We start from the raw sequence: 26148 nt of genomic DNA on the forward strand, positions 1-26148 counted from the left end.
TCTGTGTATTTAAAGTATTTTGAGGCTTGTTCGATAACTCTGTTCAACTAGCATCTGTTCGAGGCCAGCTTTTTGCTGGTGTCCGTAGATGAGCTCTGGTCTCTCCCTCAGAGCCCTGGAGGTGGGCAGAGGTGGAAATGACTCGCTGTGACCCCGGACAGGATTGCTGCCACTATGCTTATGGGAACTGTCCTGTCTGGTGTCCTTGTCATCACAGGGCCACCATTTCAGATCTGTTCCTTTTCTATCACTGATTTAAAGCCATCAGAGTTGATGATTTGTCCTCTGAAAACATGCTCAAGTATTATGGACTTCTTTTATGAATTGAATGTAAAATCTTGCTTGTCAATTCCTGTCTAGTATAAAATTTTTACTGTGTTTTCCACTGAAAATGTATGATGTAAATGGTACTTACTTGGCTAAGTGAAACAGAAAAGAATGGACAGTGAAACATCCCTTCTTTCACAGAGGGCGAAAACGTGAATTAGAATCTAGGGAATTACAAGTTTTTTTCAAATTTATAATTTAGAAATGTTCTTTGCTTCTTCTCTCAGTGGAATGGCCCCTGTTTAGCAGTTGGTTTGTTTTTGCAAATGCAGTGCAGGAGGAGGGCCTTGTTATGCTGATTTTAGAGCTAACACTTAATCTTCAGCAAAACACAAAACATTCACATTTGCCTTTTAAACATGCTGTAAATGGTTTTGGGAGTTACCAGCTGACCTTGCTTCTCCTCCGTTCCTCATCCTTAGGTGAGTGGGTAGAATATTTATCACACAAGGTTTTGACATATACTGTAAAATTTAGTTTAAATGTTTTAGTAAGATTCTTGACATGCGATTGGGAGGCTACAGTTGCAGGTGCCTGCTATATTTTTATCCTCCTAATTGGTTTCGTTCTGAATTTGAAGCAGGTTTTTAATGCACCTAATGTATTGGTGTTAGTCTTCGCCTACTTTAAACCATTTTGGGAAGCTGGCCAATAATAAATTACAATAAAAATAAAGAGTAATCTTATTAAAGAATTGATCAGGGGTGCTTTGCAGGGGCTTCAGAACATTGATCCCAGCCACAAATAGTATTTCTCAGGGTGTTTTTTTAGATGCCAAGTTTTCGTAATGGATTTACATTAATTTGTTTTGCAAGTATTAGAGCAAGTGTCACTTCACACACACTTTGTTCAAGATGCTCTTTAGTGGGACTGGAGCGGCCAGATGTGGGCCTCTGCCCTCAGCACCCCGTGTGTCCCACTCTGCGGAGGTTTGCTGTAGGGGCTTGCCAGGGATTCAGCAAGAGAGGGTGCTGGGTGTGCCTTGCAGCTGGGTTTGGATGTTCCCCCAGCCACACAGTTCACTGGTGACTCTGGGACTCACGGCCCAGAGAAACTTGACTTTCTTCTCTGACGTCTGATCTTGTGTGAACATTGACAAACTTGAGCAAATCAAGTGCAACTATTACGAACAGAAACTTTGTAACTGTAATTAGACCTGGAACAAATCAAGTTTCATAAATCTTGTATTAGTCAGGGTTTTCCTGAGAAAACCAATAGGAGATATATATATATATATCATATTGTAAGGAATTGGCTTACACAATTATGGAGGCTAACAGTCCCAAGATCTGTAGTTGGTAAGTTGGAGACCCAGGGGAACCGGTGGTGTAATTCCAGTCCAAAGATTAGCAGCCTCGCCATCCTAGGAAGAGACACTATTTCAGTTTGAGTCCAAAGGTAGGAAAAAGCTGATGTCAGCTGGAGGGCAGTCAGGCAGGAGGAATTCTGTCTTACTCGAGGGAGAGTCAGCCTTTTTGTTCTATTCAGACCTTCAATGGATTGGATGAGGCCTGCCCACGTCATGGAGGGGAATCTGCTCTACTCAGTCTACCGATTTAAATCTTAATCTCATCCAAAAACACCCACACAGAAACACCCAGAATAATGTTTGGCCAGATATCTGGGTACCCCATGGCTCAGCCAAGTTGACAGCCATCACAGATCCTAGCAATGGCTGACACTTATTGAGTAGTTGCTCTGTGCCCGGTAGGCTTCCAGGCACTGCTCTGAAAACTCACTTTTTTCTCAGCACAATCCTGCCAGGCAGGTACTGTTACCACCCTCACCTTTAAGGAGGTGCAGAGTGGGGTGGCCTGTCCTGTCATGTAAACCAGGCATCCTTGGGTTTACAATCCAGTAGTGTTGTTTTCTGACCCTATTTAACTTCCTTCACTGTGGATTTTTCTCTTCTAATAATTTCACTTAACTAGGGTTTAAAATGATAAAAGTAACACATGCAAATGGTAAAACTTGGAATTGTACCAAAGCATAGTCAACGTAGAGTAACAATCACTCTTCCATCTGTACAGTTTAACCATTAAAAAAAATCATTCCAGGAAGCTTTTATGCACATAATTCCTTTTCTAAAAATACACGAATGGGACCATACCATATACCCTAATCTGCATTAAAAAAATTAACTATTACTTATGATTGTTTCATTACAGTACATAGAATATTGCCTTATGCTTTGCAATGGCTCCACAGTCACTCGTTTGGCTGTATCGTTATCATCTCCAGTTATTTAAACCAGCTGTTCTCAGACATGTTTTTTTTAAATAACAAACGTTGTGTAGTTCCTCCTTTATTAATCAGAAATTAATAGGTAACGAATCCCTCTAAACACATCATCTTGGAAGAACCAGTGTAATGCCTTACTGTAATGTAAAGGAGAAACTAAATTAAAATGATGGAGCCTGGATTCTGATTGTAGCTTGGTGGACCTGGCCTCATTAGGGTACGTAGTGAGCAGGCAGGCACTGCCCCTGCAGGCAGGGTTGCTGTGCAAGTAGCAGCGATAAGGGCAGGGAGTTAATCATACTCGCCACTCAGCGGCCAAAAAAGAGCCTCTGTTTTTGTTTTTGTTTTTTAAATTTTATTTATTTATTTTATTTATGGCTGTGTTGGGTCTTCGTTTCTGTGCCAGGGCTTTCTCCAGCTGTGGCAAGCGGGGGCCACTCTTCATCGCGGTGCGCGGGCCTCTCACTATCGCGGCCTCTCTCGTTGCGGAGCACAGGCTTCAGACGCGCAGGCTCAGTAATTGTGGCTCACGGGTCCAGTTGCTCCGCGGCATGTGGGATCTTCCCAGACCAGGGCTCGAACCCGTGTCCCCCGCATTGGCAGGCAGATTCTCAACCACTGCGCCACCAGGGAAGCCCAGAGCCTCTGTTTTTGTCAGTCCCCTCTTGACGGATGCTTTAAGTTGTTTCCAGTGTTTGCTTTTCAACAGTGCTCCAAGGAACAGCGTTCTTGCATGCGCATCTTTTGGGTCACTTACCCTGCGTGTCTGTGGGCTAACAGGAAATGTGCTTTTAGGATTTTGTGCGCATCACAGCACGGCCCTCCAGAGAGCCTGCACCCATTAAGTGCCCAGCATCCACGTGGGGATGTGGCAGTCTCTGAATTTGATCAACCATTTTCATCACGGTTAATCAGATAGTCATAAAAAATGGTATTTCATCTTATTTTGTTTCTTTTTAATTATGAATGAGTCTCTGCCTCCTTTCTGTTCTATTTCATTTTCTGCAAACAGCCTGTTTTTTGTCTTTGCTCATTTTTCTAGTGGGTTGTTGGCCTTTAAGAGGTATTCTTGAGATTTCCTTGTGTGTACAGAGGGTAGGGCGGTGTGCCAGGTTGAGATTCTTTTATATTTCAGAAGAGGAAAAAATGTCTTGAAAATAGTTACACAGATTACGATTTAACTATGACTATGTTTGATATTCACAGAAGTACAGGGTGCTAAGAGATTGTGTAAAGGGGATTTCTGAAGTGGCATTTCTTCCTCTTTTTTTTGGCCACGCCACGTGGCTTGTGGGATCTTAGTTCCCTGACCAGGGATCCAACCCAGGCCCTTGGCAGTGAAAGTGCAGAGTCCTAACCACTGGACCACCAGGGAATTCCCTGAAGTGGCATTTCTAAGAAGGTTTCTGTGGGGAAGTAGTCTTGGCAGAAATCTGAAGGATAAGTAGGAGTTAGCAGGGAGGGAGGGAGGGAAAGAGCATTCCAAGCAGTGAAAATAGCATGAGCAAAGGCCCTGTGGTGGGAAGATACAGTGATAATAGGAGCTAACATTGATAGAGCACTTATTATGTGCTAGACACTGTCCTAAACACCTTTTGTGTCTAACTTCGTTTAATTCTCATCTGTTAGTTATCTCTTGCTGTGTAACCGACTTCCGCAAACCTTGGCAGCTTGAAACAACAAACATTTATAGTTTCACCTATTTCTGTGGGTCAGGAATTGAGGAGTAGCTTAGCTAGGTGGCTCTGGCTCAGGGTCCCTCGTGATGTTGCAGTCAAGGTGAAAGCTTGCACTGTGGAAAACAGTCTGGTAGTTCCTCAAAAGGTTCAACATACTAGTTACTGTTTGACTTACCAATTCTACTCCTAGTTATGTCCCCAAGAGAAATGAAAACATAATTCCACACACAAAACTTTATGTGAGTGTTCCAAGCAGCATTATTCACAGTAGCCAAAAAGTAGAAGCAACCCAAATGTCTATCAACGGATGAATGGGTAAACAAAGTGTGGTATATTCATACCATGGAGTATAGATAGTTCAGGAATAAAAAGGAATGAAGTACTGATGCATGCTATGGCATGGATGACCCTTGAAAACAGTATGCTTGGTGAAAGAAGCCAGACACAAAAGGTCACATGTGAAAGGTCCAGAATAGGGAAATCGATAGAGACAGGGGCCAGCAGGCTTTCTGGTTCCAGAGGGCACTCTTGGAGAACTTTTACTTAAAGTTTTCCTTTCTTCTCTCCTTTTCTTCTTTCTTCCTCTCGCCACTGCGTCCCCCTTCTCTCCACCTCTTTCTTTTTCCTCCCACTCCTTTTCTCTCCTCCGTGCTACCTGTTTCCCCATCTCCCTACTCCTTCCGTTCTCTCCTTCCTTTCCCTGCTCTTCCCCTCCCCCACTGCATAAAAAGAAACAGTTACAGTTTTTTCTTTTTTGCCCTGTAAAAAAATTTTACAAGAGAGGTGGATCTCGGTTGGTGAAGACTTGGTAAGCCTCGCCGTCCCGTTCAATCAGAACCTCTTAGGTAAAGACAGCAGGTTACAGGCAGTGCTGCGTTAATGTTCTTTAGTGTTTTCCAGCATGTGGAAGAGGTGAGGTTGGCCTGTTGTAAAGCTGGCCCTTTCCGCTGTAGTGTCTTAGGTAACAGGCTTCCTGTGATAATGAAGGGCTTTGTAATGCTCATTGGGAAACACGGGGGGTTTTGCTAGAAGCAAAACCGTGAAGGTGTCGTGGTGTCGTGGAGGTGTGAGCTTGCAGGTGAGGGGATGGAGGGAGGAGGGCCTGTCTCACTCTGCCTGCAGTCCCTGTGCAGGACATCTCCTGAATTCTTAGATGGAGGTAAACGGGCAGGGAGAGGAATGGAGTGAAGAGGAGGCCTGAAGGCTGGGAGTTCTGGGAGTCTTCGGGAGGGACGTGACCTCTGGGAGAGGAGGGAAGGAGAGAGGACCAGCCCGCTTCCGCTCTGGGCGCCTGGAAGCTGCGCAGAGGCTGTGTTACCCTAGTTTACCGCCCAGGGAGAGACTGTTTCAGACCCCATCCAGCCCATCGGACTTCCTTCCCTGGCACCCCTGGGCACCGTGCTGGAGGAGGTGATGGGGTGCCGAGCGCGGTGAGCCTGGGAGCCCACGGCATTCTAGGGCTCTCCGTCTGCCCATCATGCTTTGTGATTGCCCCTCACCCCCCGGAGCCCAGCTGCAGGGCAGAGTAAGGTGGACTGTTGGTTTTGTGCAGAATTGGGTTTTGTCCTGTGTGGGTGTCATGAAAGTACCACAGAGGGAGGGCTGTGGGATTGAAGCTGGATGGGAAGAGGAGATGGAGGCAATAGGGGGGATCAAGGGGAGGGGATCTTGAGAACTGGGAGTTGTGGGCAGGGAGGGAGATGTGTGGATTTCAGATTTCAGAGGTGGCTGGCAGAGGGGGAGCATGGGGTCCAGGAGCTGAGCGGTGGGGAGCTGGACGGTGTTTGGCTCGGAGGTGATGTGCCCATCACGTCACGGGGATGGTGCCTGCAAGCCTGATGCCGCAAGGGGACGGACTGGGCAGTGGGCGGGTGAGCACAAGCCAGGGGCAGCGTGAGTCTTGTCCACTTAAAAAATATTCACAGCCTAACAGTTGAGAGTTATGTTTTATTTGGTGGGAATTTTTAGGACTTCAAGCCCAGAGGCAGCATCTCAAGTAACCCTGAGAGAACTGCTCCGAGGAGGCGAGGGGGGAGCCAGGTTATACAGAAGGTTTACAACAAAGGGCAGGTAGTCTGAATGTCAAAAGATTATCGTTCCCTGATGGTCCAGTGGGTGAGACTCCGCGCTCCCAGTGCAGGGGGCCTGGGTTCGACCCCTAGTGGGGGAACTAGAGCCTGCGTGCATTCGGCAACTAAGAGTTTGCATGCCGAAAGGAAGATCCTGCGTGCTGCAAGGAAGACCCTGTGCAGCCAAAATAAATAAATAATTTTTAAAAAGATAATTGTTAATTAAAAACAAACAGATATCCCAAGTTAAGGAATTTAACACTTCTCTATGTATGGGAAGATGCAAGAGTCTGGGCTCACTGAAATCATTCCTATGATACGCACCTCAGCTATCTGAGGCCAGTATCCGGTGTTTTCACATCCTGAGTTTCCTCAGGGCTCACGGTAGGGAGTGGCTGCAGTCTGAGGGCTGCTAGATGGCAGGTATTCTCTTCCTTCCTGAGTTCCCTCAGGGCTCACCAGCTCACTGTCTGGTGGTGGCTGCAATCGCGGATGACTGTGACCTTTGTTCACTGATATGGCAGGCAGTATTCCATTTTTCAGTCTCAAGCTAACAAGGACTTTTGAAGGCAGGTGGAAGAAAATGAACTGGTATGGCCAGAGGAGCCAGAGATTGCCAACATGAAGCCCAGACCCCCAAGAGAGTCAGCTTAGGGCAAGACTCGAATTGTCCTCTCCCAGGAGGTTTTCAGCCCTAAACTGGATTTTGATCTACATGATGGACCATGCATGTGGGTCATGTTCTTGGTGGGAGAGAAGGAAGGTCTTGCTTCTTAATGGTTAGAAACATGATAATGAGGCAGAGCCGATGGGCATGGGAACCCTGACCTCCCTTCTCTTCTTTTGGTAGGAATTCAGTTCTCACGCCCAACCCAACACATTAGATTTCAGTGTATCTGATAAATGTAACTGTACTTTTTTTTTCGGTGTTGAAAAAACCTCACAACAGACAACTCAGGTTGTTGTAACTGTAGGTTTGAACTCCATTGCTCAGTGCTATTTCAGTTCTATTTAAGGAGGGGTTTGTGGTGAGGAGAAATGGGAAGGGGCAAGTCTGAGTCTGAGGCAGGCCTGGAGGTACTGTATTCTGGTGTCCTCTCCTCCCTCTGTCTGGGACCTGAGGGAGGGTGTGGGCCTGCCCAGGTGCGGATGCAGCGCCACCTAGTGGGCCAGGGGAGCACTAGCAACTGGAGTGGCAGCCTTAACCTTGAGACCAGACACCTGCAGTGCCCTGGGGTTGCAACTTTTGAAAGGGACTGGAGGAGAGAGGAGTTACTTGTCTAGAGAGTATGGCAGGTAGGGCCGGCAACTTTAGATGTGTAGAACAAAGGAAATCTGCTCCCATCTCTTCTCCTGCCTTGGTCCATCTCACCTTTATTTTATTTTATTCCCATCTGCTATTTTCTGGAGTTAATTCCAGGAGTTGTTTTTTTAAGGGAGGGCATTATGAAAGCCAAGTGTGGCCACGTCTTTCTTACTTAGACTACTTGTTAGGAGATCCTGATGGTGACGGAATGTCAGTCCTGTGCAGTGAACTTTATCCTCCTAGTTATCAGCGGACGTACTTTACATGCTTTTAAATTGGGTGTGTGTATTAGTTAGGTTTTGCTGTAGAAATGCTGGGTAACAAACAACTCTCAATTTCACAGTGGCTACTGCAACATTTACTCCTTGCCCTTTCTCATAAGTTTCCATGCCTGAGCTTCAGTTCAGGTCTGCTTCACTTGTCTCATTTGAAGATTTGGGATGACGGGCAGCAGCTGTGTAGGGTCATGTTCTTCTCCTGGCAGAGGACAGGAGCTCAAGGGGACAAATGTAACCACACAGGCACATTCAGAGCCTCTGATTGGACATGCAGTAAGTGACACATTCCATTGGCCAAGGGAAGTTCCATGGCCTGGCTCAAGGTCACTGAGTTGCGAAATGATACTTCATTCACAGTGAACCATAGCAAGGGTGGGGAGTGAGGGAAGATCAGCCTGGATTTTAGAAGACCCTCAGGTAGCAGTAGTGGTCTTGAATGGCACAGGCATGTAGGTGGTCTTCAGGAAAGCCCCTGAAGTGGTGTCAGTGACCTTTAAGCCCTTTGCCTAGACCCTTAGCTCTGCTGGGCTAGGGAACTCAGTGGGGGTGCGTAGGGGAAGGACGTGGGCTCCGATGGCCTAGAGTAGGGGCTAGCAGACTTATCCCTAAAGGGCCGGAGAGTAAATATTTTAGGTTTGTCAGTTCTGTGGTCTCTGCTGTTGTAGCTGACAGCGGCCACAGACAATACCTAAAGGAATGGGCGTAGCTCTTTTCCAATGCAATTTTTATTTATAAAAACAGGGAGGGGGCCAAATTTTACTGTGGGCTGTAGTTGGTGGACTCCTGGTCTAGACCTTCAAGCCCTGATCTGTATCAGGACTTCAACTTAACAATAAGAGAGAAATATCCCTTTTTAGCTGAGAAGCCAAAAATAAAAATTCAAAGGGCTCCTGTTGGGTCCAGTAATAGCCCATCCCCTCAGCATTGTTAAGCCGTGAACAGTTGTTCCGCATCGTTGGATTCTCCAGGCAGCCAGAGTTTATTGTTTCTAAGCATGAAATCTCATTTTGCTTGCCCCATTTTCAGTAGAAATGGCAGTGAAGGGTATTAGAAATTCCTTGGGCTTTCCTAGGATGATAGGGAAGGTGATTTAACCTTTTGGATGGATTCAGAGGCGTCTTTCATGAACAGTGTTTGGCAGGAGATTTGGAGATGTGCCCAAGGGTGGTAGGTGTGCCCAGAGACCTTTTTTCACGTTCCTTGTGGTTACATTTTTTGTGTGTGAGTAACCGCTTCATTGAGATAGAATTCACATACCATGTAATTCACCCATTTACAGTGTATAATTTGATGGTTTTTAGTATGTTCACAGGGTTGTGCAATCATCACCACAGTCCATTTAGGAATATTTTCATCACCCCAAAAAGACACCCCAGGCCCTTTAGCTGTCACCCACCAATACACTCACATGTCTCCCAGTGTGGCTGCATTTTTAATAAGCTTTCAGAAAGTTGCTTTTTGGTTTCTGCTGTCCTTGTTTTTCTTGGCTCATCCCTGGCGTTGGGGAGCTGAGCAAGGGATCTTGAGTGGTCATCCGTGCTATTCAAGTGCACACCTCATAGGAACTTTAACTGCTTCTGATCACACTTGTGTATCATACATACGTCACCTGATGAGATAACTTTAAATTTTTTTTCCTTTATTTATTTATGTTTAACAAAGGCTTATATTTCTTCATTTGTATTCTTCTTTGTAGGAGGTTATCCTCTGTAATTGTCTACATTTTGAATTTACGTTTGTGTTGGTTTGAAACCTGGTTCAAGTAACGTGGAATCGTTTCACGCCCAGGTTTTATTGTTTCATCTGTTTTAACTGTTTATTATCAGGCTGTAGTGATCTGTTTTTGGATGAGTTTGAAATCTTTTAATACCCAGATGATCTCATGTGATGTTTTGAAAAAGTAACCATTGTTCATTTATAAACAGAATTTCCTGTTCTGGAAGTTAATTTAGATTAACAATAAGACAGTTGACTGCATTGAATGGTAGAGGCACAGTAGGAATTTCGGGTTCACAAAATTTTGTTCTATTAATAAAATAAAGTTTCTTTGATTTGGCACGTAAGTCTTTATCTCAAAGTTTATCCCTTATGCTAACTGACTTCCATTGTTCCTTGGTAAGGGCTGACTTTGGGGAGGAGAGGATAGACAGAGGATTGGGCCCTGAACTCTGGCAGCTGCTCAGGCTGCCTTGAAGGTCTTTTAGAGTCTAACTATAAATATTGGGTGTAAATGTTTTTGGAAACCAGAAAGCAAAGGTAAGTGTAAAGAGTTAATAATTTGAAAACAGGAAATTGGATCTGAACCCCCAGATTACAGCAACAAAACCCAAGAGGTGGGAGGAAGATTAGTGAGGTGAATTATAAGCAAGTTATCCTGTTTTTGCTACAGATAGTGAGAGAAATACAGATTTAACTCCTAGTAATTTAAAGGTAACTACCTGTATCAGTAAGGCTTAAGCTTAGCTGCATAGAACAGTGCCTTCACCTGATAGGATTTATTTTTCTTTCACGTAAAAGAAGTTCAGAGGGAGGCTCTGCAGTGCTGGTGTGGCCCTCCTGTCCTCAAAGGCCTGAGCTCTTCCTGTCCTTCATTTCCACCATACTCGTGGTTTCTATCCTTAAGGTCACCTCATGGTCTTAGAAGGCTGCTGAAGCTCCAGCTATCATGTCCAAGTTCCAGGCTGTAGGAAGGCAGCCTTTGGGAAAGCCTCACCATACCATTGCTTAAATCTCAATGGCCAGAACTTAACGCTCTTGGTCATACCTTGCTAGCAGGGAGGCTGAGAAATGTAGACTTCCCAGGTCTTTGATACTAAGGAAAGTGGGAGAGTATGGGTGGTTGGGAAGCCACTAGCAGTGTCTACCATGCCTCTTTGATGTGATATCATAAGATGTCATATCTTAAAGATAGAATGTGAACCTTCCAAATCAGTGTTTCCTCGTCTTTCACAACATGACCCCCATAAGAAAATGATGACGTTTGCATAGCTCAAAGGGTAAATGGTGATGGTAACTCATAGCTGGAAGCCACCCTGCATAGTGCCTGCCACCCTCCATTCCCAGCACTTGGAGGAAACTCTGCCCTAAATCACTAGGGGAAAAAAAAAGAATCTGGTGACACATATTCTATAAAACAAAAAACAGGTAACTAACGAAACCTCAAGAGAGCAGAACCACCAGGAGGCAGGACAAAAGTAAGATCAGTCACGTCTGACATTTGACGACAAAGTCTCTGAATGGGTCAAAAGTAAAGCTTTAGCGATGTGCTATGTTTTAGGAAGTCTCAAAGCTAGGTACTCAAGAGAGTGGAAGTTGGGAGGAGGAGGACAGTTTAGAGAAAAGAGAGTTACACGGAGGAATTATTTAATCAGTGAGACCAGAGGGCCAGAGGCAGCATGGGTGATGGCTATGGCTATGACCAATGGGTCCAGACGCTGTGTGAGAAAGCCAGGTCTAATACTTACTGTGTGATGTGGGTCCAGTTACTTAACCTCTGTGCCTCAGTTTCCCCTTCTGTAAAGTGGGGATGACAATAGTCTCCACTCTTAGGTCTGTTGGGACGTTTAAATGAGTCAGTGGAGATAAATGCTTGGAGATGGTAGCATCCATAAATATTTGCCATTATTATTGCTGTTTGTTATCATTATAAGAAGTACAGCTGGATCCCTATATAGCTCCTTCAAACCCAATAAAATCCAGGTGATTCAAAGATAGAATGTTAAGAATGAAGCCATAGAAGTGCTAGAAGTAAATATTGCTGGATATTTTAGTAATCTTGAGATGGGGAAGGCCATCCAAAGGCTAAGATTACAAAGAAAATGATCAAGTGGAGATTAAGAGGTACAAACTTGTAGTTGCAAAACAAATGAGTTACGGTATGAAATGTACAGTGTGGGGAGTATAGTCAGCAGTTATGTAATATCTTTGGTTGGTGACAGACTGTGACTAGACTTATCCTAGTGATCATTTTGAAATATATAGAAATATTGAATTACTATGTTGTGTAACAGGAACTAACATAGTGTTGTAGGTCGATTGTACTTCAAAAACAAACAAACAAAAGCTCATAGAAACAGAGATCAGATTTGTGGTTACCAAAGGGGGGGGTGGGGGCTTCGGGGGAGAGAGAGCTGGATGAAGGCAGTCAAAAGGTACAAACTTCCAGTTATAAGATAAATAAGTACTAGGGATGTAGTGTACAACATGATAAATATAATTAACACTGTTGTTTGTTATATATGGAAGTTGTTGAGAGTAAATCCTAAGAGTTTTCATCACATGGAAACAATTTTTTCTCTCTCTTTAATTTTGTATCTATATGAGGTGATGAATGTTCCCTAAACTTATTGTGATGATCATTTCAATGATGTATGTAAGTCAAATCAGTACGCTGTACACCTTAAACTTAATACAGTGCTGTAAGTCAATTATATCTCAGTAAAACTGGTGGAAAAAAATTTGACTGCACAAAAATTAAACTTTATACAGGCATTCTTGCTGTAACATAATATATTTGCTTTTGAAAAACTTTGTGTTCTACAAAATGGGACACTAAAAATAACAAGAGTTATGTGACTTTGTAACCAGAACCAACAAAAACCATACATTTGGGAGATAACATGAGTAGAGTGGTCATCTTTTATTTTTTTTTTAAAAATAATGGTAAAACATACATAACATGAAGTTTACCATTTTAGCCTCTTTTTTTTTTTGGCTGCGTCGGGTCTTCGTTGCTGCACGCGGGCTTTCTCTAGTTGTGGCGAGCGGGGGCTACTCTTCATTGCGGTGTGTGGCCTTCTCATTGCGGTGGCTTCTCTCGTTGTGGAGCACAGGCCCTAGGCGCACGGGCTTCAGTAGTTGTGGCACGTGGGCTCAGTAGTTGTGGCTCGTGGGTTCTAGAGTGCAGGCTCAGTAGTTGTGGCGCATGGGCTTAGCTGCTCCGAGGCATGTGGGATCTTCCCGGACCAGGGATTGAACCTGTGTCCCTTGAATTGGCAGGTGGATTCTTAACTACTGCACCACCAGGGAAGCCCGATTTTAGCCATTTTTAAGTGTACACTTCACCTTGTTGTGCACACATCACCTCTGTAAATCTCCAGAACTTCATCATCTTCCCCAGATGCAACTGTACCCATTAAACACAGATTCCTCTTCCCCCCTCCTCCAGCCCCTGGCAGCTGCCTTTCTGCGTTCCGTCTCTGAATTTGACTCCTCTAGCAGCCCCCATAGGAGGATTCAGAGTGTCTGTCCTTTTGTGACTGGCTTGTTTCACTTGGTGTAACGTCCTCAAGGTCCATCCATATTGTAGCTTATGTCAGAATTTCCTTCCTTTGTAAGGCTGAGTAATATTCCATTGTACATATCTACCACATTTTGTTATCTGTTCCTCCATTGATGGACCCTTGGGTTGCTTCTACCTTCTGGCTATTGTGATAATGCTACTATGAACATGGTGTACAAATATCTGGTCAAGTCCCTGCTTTTACTTCTTTTGGGTATATACCTGGAAGTGGAATTGCTGGATCATATGGTAATTCAGTTTAACTTTTCAAGGAACCTGGTTATGCATGTTTTTAACTTTATCAGAGTTATGTACTATAAACACGCTTATGTATTTTGCACTTCAGATTTTTTGGATTCCCCTCTTATTTTTAATCCCACATGGGAGATTACTTGTTTGAGGGTCATGACAGAATTTTGGTTCTCCAAACATGCTGTCAAACCGTTTACTGCAAGTGTCGTTCCAATTTCCACCAGCTCCATCTGTCTAAACACTAATTCAGCTATGAGCACATAAATTACAATCACACTGACACTGGCTATTTTCATGTAAAAATATTTGCCTGGTAATTGAATAATTATAAGATATATAATATATACGCTTTTAAGAGAAATTATCAAGAAAATTGGAAAGCCAAAGTATTTTTTTCTATTTATTTCCTAGTAGATCAAATTCAAACGAATATTAATCCACCCCACCCCACCCCATTTTTTGAGCATTTTCCTGCAGGTTTAACTCTTAAAATTAACACGTTAATTTTTCCTTTTAAAATAAAATTTCTGTGCAGTTCTAACTTTATGTCTTAGTGTTAGAATCAATCTATCTTGTAGTGTGGTATCGTCTGCTTTTGTAGATTTCTGTGCAAAGCCCATTGGAGTCACTATTTCTGCAAAACACTGCAATCAGTTTTGACATCCGGGGGCCTCCATAGCAGGGTCCTTCTGACTTTGCTTTGCCCCGCCTCTTCCTGCCCTCTTGTTGCACAACACGCTGGCGTGTCTGAGTGGACGGGGCCACATTCAGTTGCACAAGGTGGCACTTTAGCCTCGTGTTGGAGACCCTGCTTGTGAAGGCGGCCGCTGGGCGGCTTGGCCGTCTCCGTTTGTGCTGCTGTCACAGGGAGCTGGTGTCGTGTGTGATCAAGCCACAGCTCAGAACCTGACACCCCATCTGTGTGGAACTGAACCGGGGTCATTGTTTATCCTTTTTCTTAGAAAGAGTCACTTCTGGTGGCAGGTAAGGCCACGGCCCTTCCAGTGTCAGGTTTTGTTTCTGTCTCTGAATCCTGATTTCCTTGGCCTTTCTGCTTCCATGCGAGTGTCTCTGGAGACACTGGTTACTGCTCACAGCAAGGGAGCAAGGAAGAGAAGAGAAATCTTGTCCTTGTGGGGCTGGAATGTGAGCAGGAGGTAGTGTGTCGGGAGGTGAACTCAGGATGGTGGGGACAGGAAAGCATCAGTAGTCCTGGCGTCCAGTCCCAACACTGCTCAGCTACGAGACCTCACCCAGGTCCCCGCACCTCTGGCGGGGCCTCAGTGTCCCCTTCCGTAAGTGGCAGGGCTGGGAGAGGCTGGCTTGGGTGTGAGCTCATGCCAGCCCTGGGGAGGGGTCTGAGAAGTCTCGGGTGGAAGTGGGGAGAGGGCAGGTGCGTGGGAGGGACGGGCGAGGGGACCACGTTGCCCTTTTAGACCGTTTGAACGTTGAGCCACAGGCCTTATTCATCAATTTTTTTTAAAGAAAGCAAATTTAGTTAATGAAAATCACAAGGGGCTGTCAACTCTCAAATGTTGATGGGCAAGATCCCCCTGGAGAACTTGGTGTAAAAGCCAGCTCCTGGATCCCACCCTCATAGATCCTGGCACAGAAGGTCTGCGGTAGAACCGAAGGAGCATATAAAGAGCCCATTACAGAAGTGCTGTCTGCCCCGGGGCGCCATCACCCCAGGCTCAGTTCTCGGGAGGGTCCCCCAGTTCTGCTGAAATGCCCACAAACGAGGGAAGGGAGGAGAAATGCTTGCTTGCACGTTCCTTCCCTAGGTGATCCTCTCAAGGGGCCGCAGAGAGTAGCAGCGAGTCGTGTGTGGATTAGAGTTGGGGGGACGGTGTCGGGGGGCGGGGGGGGTGTGTGTGCAGTGGGCTCAGCCACTTCCTAGTGGAATGACTTGGGCTCCTCGTGTAACCTTTGGGACCTTGGTTTCCTGGTTTGTAAATGTGTTCCTGCACTTCACCCTGCACTGCCTGCTGGTTTGTGAGAGTAAGTGAAATGCAGGAATAGACACAAGTGGTTTGCATCGTTCAGCAAAATGTGTATTGAGCATTTACTGGTTACCGGGCAGGGTGCTGGGCAAACAGTGGAGAATGTCAGCCTGCGGGGTGGTCCTGCCACTTCCTGAGGCTCCTGGTGGGGGGGCCGTGCAGCGGACCGTGCCTCGGTCTCACATCTGCTACTGGCTGCTCTGTGACATTCAGCCACCTCCTCAGCCTCTCTGAGTGCAGCCCTCTTCTATTAAATGACGTGGTTGAGCCAGTAGTTTCTAGTTCTAAAGGTCCCTTTGTAGTTGGTGAAATCACAACTTCTATGGTATTCTAGAGAATAATTCTAACAGAGTTCCCCGATGAAGCTTAGGTGAGGCTCTTAACTATGTGACCCTATGATAGAGAAGAAGTTTCCAGAAGGACGTCTGGCAGATACCAGTTGCAACGTATCACGTGTGTCCCTGGCACCAGTATGGCCTGTGTGTGAGTCTCTGAGCCCGTGCCCTTTAATCCTAATAACTCAAGAAAAAGGCGTCGTTTCCAAGTCTGTACAGAATGATTTGCAGGCGGCTGAGTACGTGAGCTGTCTTGTCTTGTGAAGACTTTAAGACATTGGTATGGCTTTGCAGTCACTGCCAAGGTTAATGGGTAATGACAGGGGCTTACGGACCCTAGCCAGAACTTCTTCAAGCACAGGCTGGGGTCACGTTCTTTGCTTGTCACCTTTAGTGTAGTCTGGAACCTTCTCCCAAGGCCCAGAGTTAAGACACCAGGATGGGAAACCCCAGCGTGCAAACCGGAGACACGTGTTTAATTTGACCTCAGGTATTTACAGGATTCTCAACTAGCGTCCAACGTTTAAAAATCAGGGAATCTTATGTAAAAATACAGATCCCCGGCCTCTCAGAAGAAGTCTGGCATATCCAGGTGCTATGGGGCCCCCTCGGTGGAGGCAGGATGTGCCGGGAGTGGCGGCCACCTCCAGACACAGCCCTTGGTCTGGTGGCTCAGAGACATTTTGGGTGGAGAAAGAGCTTTTCTGCAACCTGATGCCTTTGTTCTACAGATGGAGAGACAAAGTCCCAGATAAACCAAGACGTGACTTGCGGGTGACATGGCGAGGTTGGGGGCAGGGCCAGGGCTGGGAGCCCATTCTCCAAACTTCTGGAGCAGCTCTTGCTGCATCCAGGGCCTCAGGCGCTCGCCAGCAGGTGGCAGTCGTGGTGCTGGCTGGCCTGCCTCAGGGTCTGGCTTTCCTCCTTCCTCCTTTCCTGTGCCCTTCTGTTCCTCTCTTACTTTGATTTTGCCAGATTTTCTCTGGCCAAGCTTTTCCTCTTTGTCCAGCACTGCACTCTCTCCCTCCTATTATCCTCACCTCTCCCCCCGCTGTTTTTCCTAGGATCTCCGGAGCCTGGGGGAGTGTTCAGGATACTGTCCTCCTCTCCCTTGCAGCTCTCTGTTCTCCTGGGCCCAGCGCCCTCAGCTCCGGTGTACAGGCAGAAGGCCCAGAAACCCCAGTGGAGCTACCCCCCGCCCATCTGGAGGTGGCCACCACTCAGAGCCTATAACTGTGTGGTCCTAGATATGCTGGCTTTTTCCAACAGGCTAGGGATCTGTATTTTTGCATGAGATTCTCTGATTTTTTAAACATTGGACACTAATTTAGAGCTGCAGTCTCTGCTGTAAAATGTATGCATCATCTGGGGCGCCTGACAGGTTTCATGAACCTGGCATGTCACCTTTGCATCAGTGCAAATGCTTAGATGGAGGGGCCTCCTTCGAGCCCCCTCTGGGGTTATGGATCTAGCCCAAGTCAGGTGGAGAGTGGACATAGCTGGACCTACAGCCCCAGACCCTCAGGGCCCTCTCCCACCTCCCACAGCCCTCGGTGAAGCCCCCATCCTCGGATAGGAGGACCCACTTCAAACCTTATGCCTTGGAGAAAGCTAGGAAGGGTTATAGCTCTGAAGAGGTGAAGAGAGGTCTTACGTTCTGCTCCCAGGGTGGTGCTATAAGAATACTGGACACTGGATTGGATTTGCGTTTGCTGAGTGGTTGAGGTGACATTCACTTCCCCGTGGGACTTTCCTCCATGCTGGATGAAGATACTGAGTGAGACTTGAAAAGACCTGGACACTAGATGGCTCCACCTTCCTCATGCTAAAGGCTGGGTGTTTGGCCGACTAGGCTTGCCACCCGTTGCCGATTCTTCCTCCCTTTTTCCCATCATTCATCCAACGCTTACTGAGCACTTCCTGTTGCCCAGCGTGATGCTGAGGGCTGGGTTAGATGTTAAGGGGTAATTCAGAGCTCCTCCCGAGGGACTCTCTATTAGAAAACGCATGTAACATTGTAGTGAAATAACCTCTGTACTAAATACATAGCCAGAGGGGAGAGGTCAAGGGAAGCTTGAAATATGGGGTGAATTTGAGTGATATTTTGCGATGGAGTTTGCTGGCAGGGAAGGGCATTCCAGACAATTAGAACAGGTGGTGTCCAAACCAAGGTTTGTGCCAAAATGTGTTTGGAGAATGGCAAAAAGTTGGTGTGGCTTCACTGAAGGGACACTCGAGAATTGGCTTTAATAAGGTAGATGTGTATTTCTTTCTCTCTTAAAAGTCCAAGTGGTAGATGGCCCAGGAGTGCTGCCGCTATCCGCTTGTCCCAGGCACCCAGGGTTGCTCTGCTAACCTCCTAGGTGCTGCCTTTACTTATACAGTTGAAGGCGGCTCCAGCACCACCCCATCTCTGCATTTCGACAGTTGGATAGGGTCTGACTTGGAAGTTCTGTTTCCATCCTGTTAACCAGGCATATGGACAGACCTTACTTCAAGGAAAGATGGAAAATGTAGTTTTTACCTGCGTGGCCGTGTGCCCAGCCACACCTTCGGGGTGACTTTACCGAAAGAAAGAAGCAGAAATTGGATATCGGGAAGCAGTCAGTAGACTGTGTCTTAGGAAAGTGCGGGCTGAATCATGAAGCAGTTTATAGGGAGCTGGGAGGTTTTTAAAGCAGGGCAATACTGTGATTTTAAAAGTGTCTTTCACAGATGGAGCCGGCATCCATGGGGCTGTTGTAATTGGCGAAGGGGGGGATGCTGAGTGTAAGTCCACCCGACTTGCCTGGGTGAGCCTGGCCTTTGATGGTTTGACAGGCTGGGGGTCGGTGGGTTCCGGGCTGCTGTTGCTGTCGATCTGCCAGAAGCCGTGGACCTTTCGGGGCCTGGGTTCAGTCAGGAAGGGGATGCCCTTCATTTGAGACTTAGCCGAGACTACATAGTATAGCTTGTTAATAGTGTGAGTTGGAGCAGTGGAGAAATGAGCACCGTAGAGAGCATTCAAAGGTTCCTTTCCTCCAGGTGAGGCCAGCAATGCCCTTTCACGCACTGAGCTTGAGTAGGCGCCAAGGGAGGGGGTGGGTCCGCAGACAAGCTACTTCAGTTCTTGGCTCTACTTCCCACGCTCTGGAAGGGAAAATCATCCAGACACCTCCCTGATTTGTCAGTGTGTTTAGCTGGACACCTCTACCATACTTACGAAATCTGTACCTGTTTAGAACAAAAACTTCCCGTTGAGAATAGCCTGGGAATCCCCCAGCATTTCTAATGCTCCCGCCTGGGAAATGGGCAGCAGATGGCAGAGGGAAGGGCACAGCTTACAGTCAGACGGCTGAGGCTTCTCATACACAATCTGCCACTTATTTAGCCAGGTGACCTTGCCCTACAGGATATTCCACAGCTCCTGTGAATCTCAGCTTCCTCACCTATAAGTCAGAGCAAATATTATCTACGTCTCGGGTTGCCAGGAGGGTCAGAGAATGCACTGAACGCTCCTGGCTTGGTGCTTGGCACGGTGAAAGCATTCCGGGGGAATTCTCAAAGGCTCTCATATTATGTTTACCCAACCTCAGGCCTCAGATGTGTCTTCTCCATGTGGCAGAGGTGGTGTCCCCCTCCACAGGGGGACCTTGGGGCCCCTAGCCCTGCAGCCAGGATCAAGGAGAGCTCCCTGGGCAGTCTTTATAATCGTCTCCTAACTCTCTGGGCCTGCCAGGCCTCTGAAAACTTGCTGATGTTTACATGGCGGGTCACATTACGGAAAAATCAAATATTCAGAGTTTTTTAAAAAGGCTTTTTGACGCAGCCTCACCTTTGGATACTTGATCTCACTGGTCATCATACGCTTTAAGGAAAACGATACCTCTTGGGCACAAGGACCCACACTGTAAATATGTTGACCTTCAGCCCTAGGAACCTGGAAGGACAGGGGAGTCTTAGCGTTTGAGCAGCTGCCAGTGTGCTCACAAGTGACACAGCGTTCTTAGAAGGGATTTTATTTTTATTTTTTGGAGTCCGTTGCCTTTCCTACCACCAAATGGCAGTGACACCAGAAGATTCTAGCCTGTCGTGTGGGTGCGTCGTGCAGGGATGTGTTGGTACCCTGCCCGTTCTCCTAGGGATAGGCTGGCGTTGCCTTTTGTGGAGCAGATCTGTGCTTAGCCAAGAGATGCCATCGTTTGGGTGTCATCCCTCCTTGACCCTGTATCCCCTCAGCCAGATGCTGGTCATTTTATGGTTGTGAGGCCTCACCTCGAGATGAGCTTTGTGGGAACTTACTCCCCACTCGACTGTGAGACGAGGAAATATTTCCTTAGTTAGGAGCTCAGCTGGAGCCTTTTGGAGGGTGTTTTGTCGCTGGTGGGAGATGATAAAGAGATACGAGACATCTTCTGCCTTGAGGTTGGGCTGCTGGCTCTGGCCGAGGGGAGGGCATCACTCTGTTCTCCGCAGACCTTTGCAGAGTGGCCGAGCAGCTCCGGCCTGGTGGGGGCTGGCTGAAATGCCAAGTGCGCTGGCTGTGACATTTCCCACATGAGGCAGAGAGTCCTGAGCGTTCACATGTCCCCCTCCAGTCCCCAGAGCTCCAAGTAAAATTGGAGATGTCTTTACTTTCCACTTATAACTCTTTCCGCAAGCACTTGAAAAGCCACGTGGACTTCCTGAGTCGAAATGTCCTGCAGTGAAGCTTTATATGTTGAATTAAGTAAGAAGGGGTAGCGTGGGGTGGTAGGAGGTTTGCGGGGGGCGGCTAGCAGGTGCTTCCCCTGGGCTCCTGCCCAAGAAGGGGGGAAGTTGGCCACTGAACACTCTCTTTACCTGTGATTCCATAATATTTTTGCCTGCCGTGCAGCCTTCTTATTAAATACGAAGGAGATGGGGATTTTGGTAAGTCTCTGGCATAGCCCTTCTTCTGGGCAAAGGTGTCCACATTCTTCCTGAGGAAGACAGGTTAATTCTGCCTGGTATGCTCAAAGCACCATCCTGTCGGGGGAGAGGTGGTATTCAAGCTGTGCCTTGACGGAGGGGCACTTGTTGGTTTAATGGCTGGAAGCCCCATGAGGATACAAGCATTGCAAAGGCAGGACCACGACTGTTGCGTTTACCATCGTGTCTCCTGTGACTGTGGGACTCAGGATATAGTTGGATGATGATGGATGGATGGATGAGTGGATGGAAGGAAATGCAGGAGGATGAACAGGTGAATGAATGAATTAAACGAAGGCAAAATCTTATCTATGTGGAGACATGGTTTGAATGGTAAAATAGTGGCAGGAAGAAGTTTGACATATTGGTGAAATTATAACTGGTTTGGCTTAATTGTAGAGTCATTGCGAGAATGGCCAGAGAAAGGGTTGGAAAGAAAGACTTAGCCCAAATGGTGAAAGCACAAGAATTTTGGCTTTACTTCACAGAAAGTGGGCAGCTAAACAAGCAGGAACTATTTCAGGGAGGTCTGGCAGTAAGCATGCATAACTCCTAGTTTCAAGAGTAGAATTTAAATTGGGAAAGGATCTCTGAGGTGGCCTCATCTGGCCTCTCTGTGCTGCGGGTAAGTAGCCAAGACACTGGCTATAGGCCCCAGGGTTAGGTCACTAGCAGCGGCGGGGCCACCACCAGGTCGGGCTTTCATCTCTCCATCTTCTCCCCTCCAGACGTGTGCAACAGCACTGACCTTCCGGAAGTTGAGATCATCAGCCTGCTGGAGGAGCAGCTGCCCCATTACAAGCTAAGAGCTGACACCATCTACGGTTATGACCACGACGACTGGCTCCATACCCCCCTCATTTCTCCAGATGCCAACATTGACCTCACGACCGAGCAGATTGAGGAGACGCTGAAGTACTTCCGTGAGTGATTCCCCTTTCTCGTGATGCCCTGTCCTCCTTAGCCGTGGCCGCACGTGAGCGCTTGTACTGGCTGCTGCCTCTTGCAGCCTGCCATCTGTGGAAAGTACTTGAAGAAATGCGGTTGTGGGATTTAGCCCCATAAAAGGCCTTGACTTTGAGTCTTCTGGATAGAAATGTCAGAGTAGTGGGGACAAGTATGAGTTTTCATTTGAACCAGCTTTCTCTTAACCATATTGAAGAATAGAAAATGCTCCCACGTTTGCAGGGCAGAAATGGAGTCACAGATATGGGGAACAAACGTATGGACACCAAGGGGGGAAAGTGGGGCAGGGGGGTGCATGGTGGGATGAATTGGGAGATTGGGATTGACATATATGCACTAATATGTATAAGATAGATAATTAATAAGAACCTGCTGTATAAAAAAATAAAATTCCAAAAACTAAATAAATAAAAGTTTACTAACAACAACAAAAAAAAAACAGATGAAAAAAAAAAAAAAGAAAATGCTCCCAGGGACTTCCCTAGCCAGGGCCAAAAAAAAAAAAAAAAAAGCTCCCATTTCCTTCCATGTGAGTCCTTAGAAACTTGTGCTGGGGAGGAGCTTGTCTGCATTTAGAACCCAAGGTATTGGGAATCTCTAGGCTGCTCAGTATTTATAGGACATAGCCTGACACCTCATGGCTGCTGATTGCTGTGTGAAAGCCCACTAAGCTGGTTATTTGGGAGAGGCAAGATGTTGCTGCAGCAGCAAAGCGGTCCTGCCGTGGGCTGCAGAGCTGACACCTGGTAAGGTGAGCAGTACACCAGGTGGGGCTTCTTTCAGTGTGTTTGTGATGACAAGGATGTGAAACTTGATTTTTACAGGTTAGAAAAATATACGATAATTAAAAAAATTCATACCAGTGATATTGCTTTTTTTTTTTTTTAAATTGAGGTATAGTTGATTTACAACATACCAATGATACTTCTGATGTTCACTCAAGATGTAATTTTGATGTAATTTTTCTCTTTAGAAATTCATGGCAGCCCCGTGAGATTGGTAAGACCAGTTCTCTTTTGTTTTGACCCTCCTGACTTAAAATTCAAGTTAATTTGAACCTAGTCTAAATTAGTGATGTCACTTTGGAAGTGACATCATTTACATATCCATGTATCATTGCATCACCTTTAAAAAAGATAAAAGAGTACAACAATCCTTCTTCTACTTAGAGATAACTTGGTTCAAAACCAACTTATTCAAATAAATAAATAAACAGATAAATTTTAAAAAGTGAGAAAAAAAAGAAAAAAAAAACCGCAGCTTATTGTGCATCTGTAAAATTTTCTGTAATTATTTTTGCCAATACAAACCAATCTCCAATATTCTTGAATTTGTGAAATCATTAATAATAAACAAGTCAAACTTGTAAGTTTCTTCTTTAGCTTGTATCTGGGCTATTTTCACATTTTCTCTATTAGATATTAGCAAGGAAGGAATTTTGTTTAAATTGGCCTGTGTTTTTATACTTCATGCAAACCCTACAGTCTCTTTGTGAGCACTGCAGACGATCAGTTTTGATAGGAGTAAAAATAGAATAGTCTACACCAGGGCAGATATGAAGCACATTAGACTTGAACTAATGGTCAGGTTGACGCTTCAGAACTTCCAGTTGTATCTTGTAGCCTAGAGGAGGCTCATTACAAGTCACTTTTGTTTGCTCACGGTATCTGTATGCCCAGGGAGATGTGGTATTGTGTGGAAAACCGCGTCCTGGGTGACCTCCCTGGTAGGTTTCGTATTTGGTTTCTCCAGACTGCTTCACAGTAGAATTCACAGCACAGTTATTTTTCCAGAAATCCCTGTGTGTTACTTACTCTTCCTTAACAGACCCTCCTATGATTCTGCAGGACTCCGCTTGGCCATTTCTACTGAGGGAAGCTCCCGGGTCCTTCACACATACACTGATTAATCACTTACATTCACAGTATGATTGGAACACCACCCAAGGATAAGACTTCACTGTTGTCAGAGACCTTTCATATGAATTGGCTCATCTCATCCCTGTAAAATGTCTACAGTTTGGGCCAGGCTGATTTTATTATCAAGGAAATTGAGGTGTGGAGGGCTCATAGTATTTATTCCATAGCACTGATCTATAGCTTCTAAAATCCTTTTAACAGTATACTTGAACAGACATTGTGGCTTGTTATTGTTTGTTTGTTTTGCTTCTAGTGATATACTTAAAGGAGAGAGAGAGAAAAAATCCTGGTGGATTTGGCAGTGCATAACACAAATTATAATAAAATTAGAAAACCAAAATAAACATTGAGCAGAGATTCCGAAAGTTCTTAGAGCATGGTTGCCTTCAAGTCTAACCTTAATTCTGTATTTTCTTCTGTGGTACCTGCGCTTAGAGCAAAGTGGGTATTTGCTAAATATCAATTAAATGAATGATCAAGCATTAACTCTTAACTTAAATACAGCACTCTCTAGAGCAGGGCTTTCAAACTGAGGTCCTGGGACCCCCAAAGGGTCTGTAGAGAGAAACTGGAGTTCTGTTAACTTGTAAAGGAAAAAAAATTACATCCTTAATTTCATAAACTTCTAACTGAAATGCAGCATTTACTTTCATTATGAACATAGAAAAAACAAAGCACAGTGGTATTACCAGGGCCTGTGACTTTGTCACCAGTAGAAATCACAGATATTTTCATGTCATGCTACAGAAGAGGCAGATACAGAAGAAATAAGATCTTTACTCATCACTGCTTTGAAATTGCATTCATTATTAGATGTGCTGATCTTGTTATTTAATGTGCATTGATAAAGAGGCACTTATATCGCAGACTTCTTTTTGAAGTTTTAATAACTGCCTTGTAATACAATTGGTTTCCTTTGTAGTCCTTTGTATTTTATTTTATGTCTCTAAATCTTTCTTCTGAGGAGGGGTCTGTGAGCCTTGCCAGACCGGCCCAGGGGTCGGTGGAAGCATAGGTTAGGAGCCCTGCTCTGTACCTGGTGTCCTTTTTGGATTTCATCTGTTTGTTTACACGTGTAACCCAGGACATGCCATGGTTCACACCACTGTGACTCACCAGTGTATTGAATCAGTTGTGAGGTGTGTAGGAAGACAACGTAAACCTTCCTTTCATTTTAGATTTATTTTCTGCATCAATCAGGGCAGTGGTTCTCTTTGGGAATCAGGGTAAGTGGTTCCCCAGGGGGTTCTGATACACTCCCCGAGGTGAGAACCATTGGACAAGAGGGTCACCTACACCATTGCTACACAGATCAGAGTGGACACCTTGGGTGTCAGGAGGTGGGATAAAACTCATCTCCCTTTCCTACATGTCATCCCCCAGAGGAGAGAAACGATGCTTTGCCTTTTAAATCTGGCCCTCACCTGGCTTGTTAAGAAGAGGCAAGAAAGCTTTGGGTTTCCACCTTTACCAGGTGGTAGAATGACCTTTTCAGGCAGATTTCAACAGTCAAGTGGATTTTCACTCCCGTTGAGTCTGAGAAACACAGAAAATGAAAATGACCCACACAGGAAATGTACCCATAAATATGGAGCATTTAGAATTCGATGGTGCAACAGGAAGAAAGGATAGTCTTACTGTGTGCCAGGCACTGTTTTATTTTATTTATTATTTTTGGCTGTGTTGGTCTTTGTTGCTGCACGTGGGCTTTCTCTAGTTGCAGCGCGTGGGCTTCTCGTTGTGGTGTCTTCTCCTGTTGCGGAGCACGGGCTGTCGGCGCGCGGGCTTCAGTAGTTGTGGTGCATGGGCTCAGTAGTTGTGTCTCGCGGGCTCTAGAGCTCAGGCTCAGTAGTTGTGGCGCATGGCCTTAGTTGCTCCACGGCATGCGGGATCTTCCCGGACCAGGGCTCGAACCCGTGTCCCCTGCATTGGCAGGAGGATTCATAACCACTGCGCCACCAAGGAAGCCCCCAGGCACTGTTTTTAATGCTTTACAAGTATCTCGTTTAATTCTCACAGTGACCTCTGAATAAAATAGTCTTGCTATCCCTGTTCTACAGATGAGGATATTGAGGCTCAGGGAAGTTAAGGAGCTTGCCCCAAATCACACAGCTCGTAAGGTGGGGTGCTGAGTTTCAAACCTAGGTTGTCTGGTCTCACTTTATGTCTTAATTAGCCATTCTCTCAGAGAAGCTAAATAAGAAAAAAATTCTAGTTTAGGAATAAAACACATCTAGTAAACGTGAAAAAAGCAAACCCTCAGCTTTAGAATATGGCAGTAGCTTATTTATTTACAAAAATGTGTCTGACATATTCAAAATTCATTTTCTTTCACTCAAGGTCACTGTCCCAAGTGAAACTTAGCCCGATGTAGCTTAATTTCAAGATGAAGTTTCCTTCTTCCCTGTGATTTTTGCCCCTGCGTCCTGTGGTCTATAGGTTATGCTTCCCTGAACTCAAGTGGAGATGACTCTGTGTGCTGTAGATTTTTCTAATCTCATAACGTTCAGTGGACACCAGCCATGAGGGTTGCTGTGCTGGTATGTAGGTAGTTACGGCTCCT

General features: G+C 45.7%; 1 protein-coding gene across 3 annotated transcripts in view; it reads left to right on the top strand.

Moving 5' to 3' along the window:
* The window catches only part of TRAK1 (trafficking kinesin protein 1), a 101780-nt gene that overhangs the window by 4843 nt on the left and 70789 nt on the right, over nucleotides 1–26148 (top strand). For all 3 annotated transcript variants that reach the window (XM_068558237.1, XM_068558238.1, XM_068558239.1), the window contains exon 2: nucleotides 21429–21623. The gene's annotated coding sequence lies outside the window, so the exon portion shown is untranslated. The remainder of the gene's footprint in view (nucleotides 1–21428; nucleotides 21624–26148) is intronic.

This window comes from Eschrichtius robustus, chromosome 12, assembly GCF_028021215.1.
Source record: "Eschrichtius robustus isolate mEscRob2 chromosome 12, mEscRob2.pri, whole genome shotgun sequence".
Taxonomy (NCBI): Eukaryota; Metazoa; Chordata; class Mammalia; order Artiodactyla; family Eschrichtiidae; genus Eschrichtius; species Eschrichtius robustus.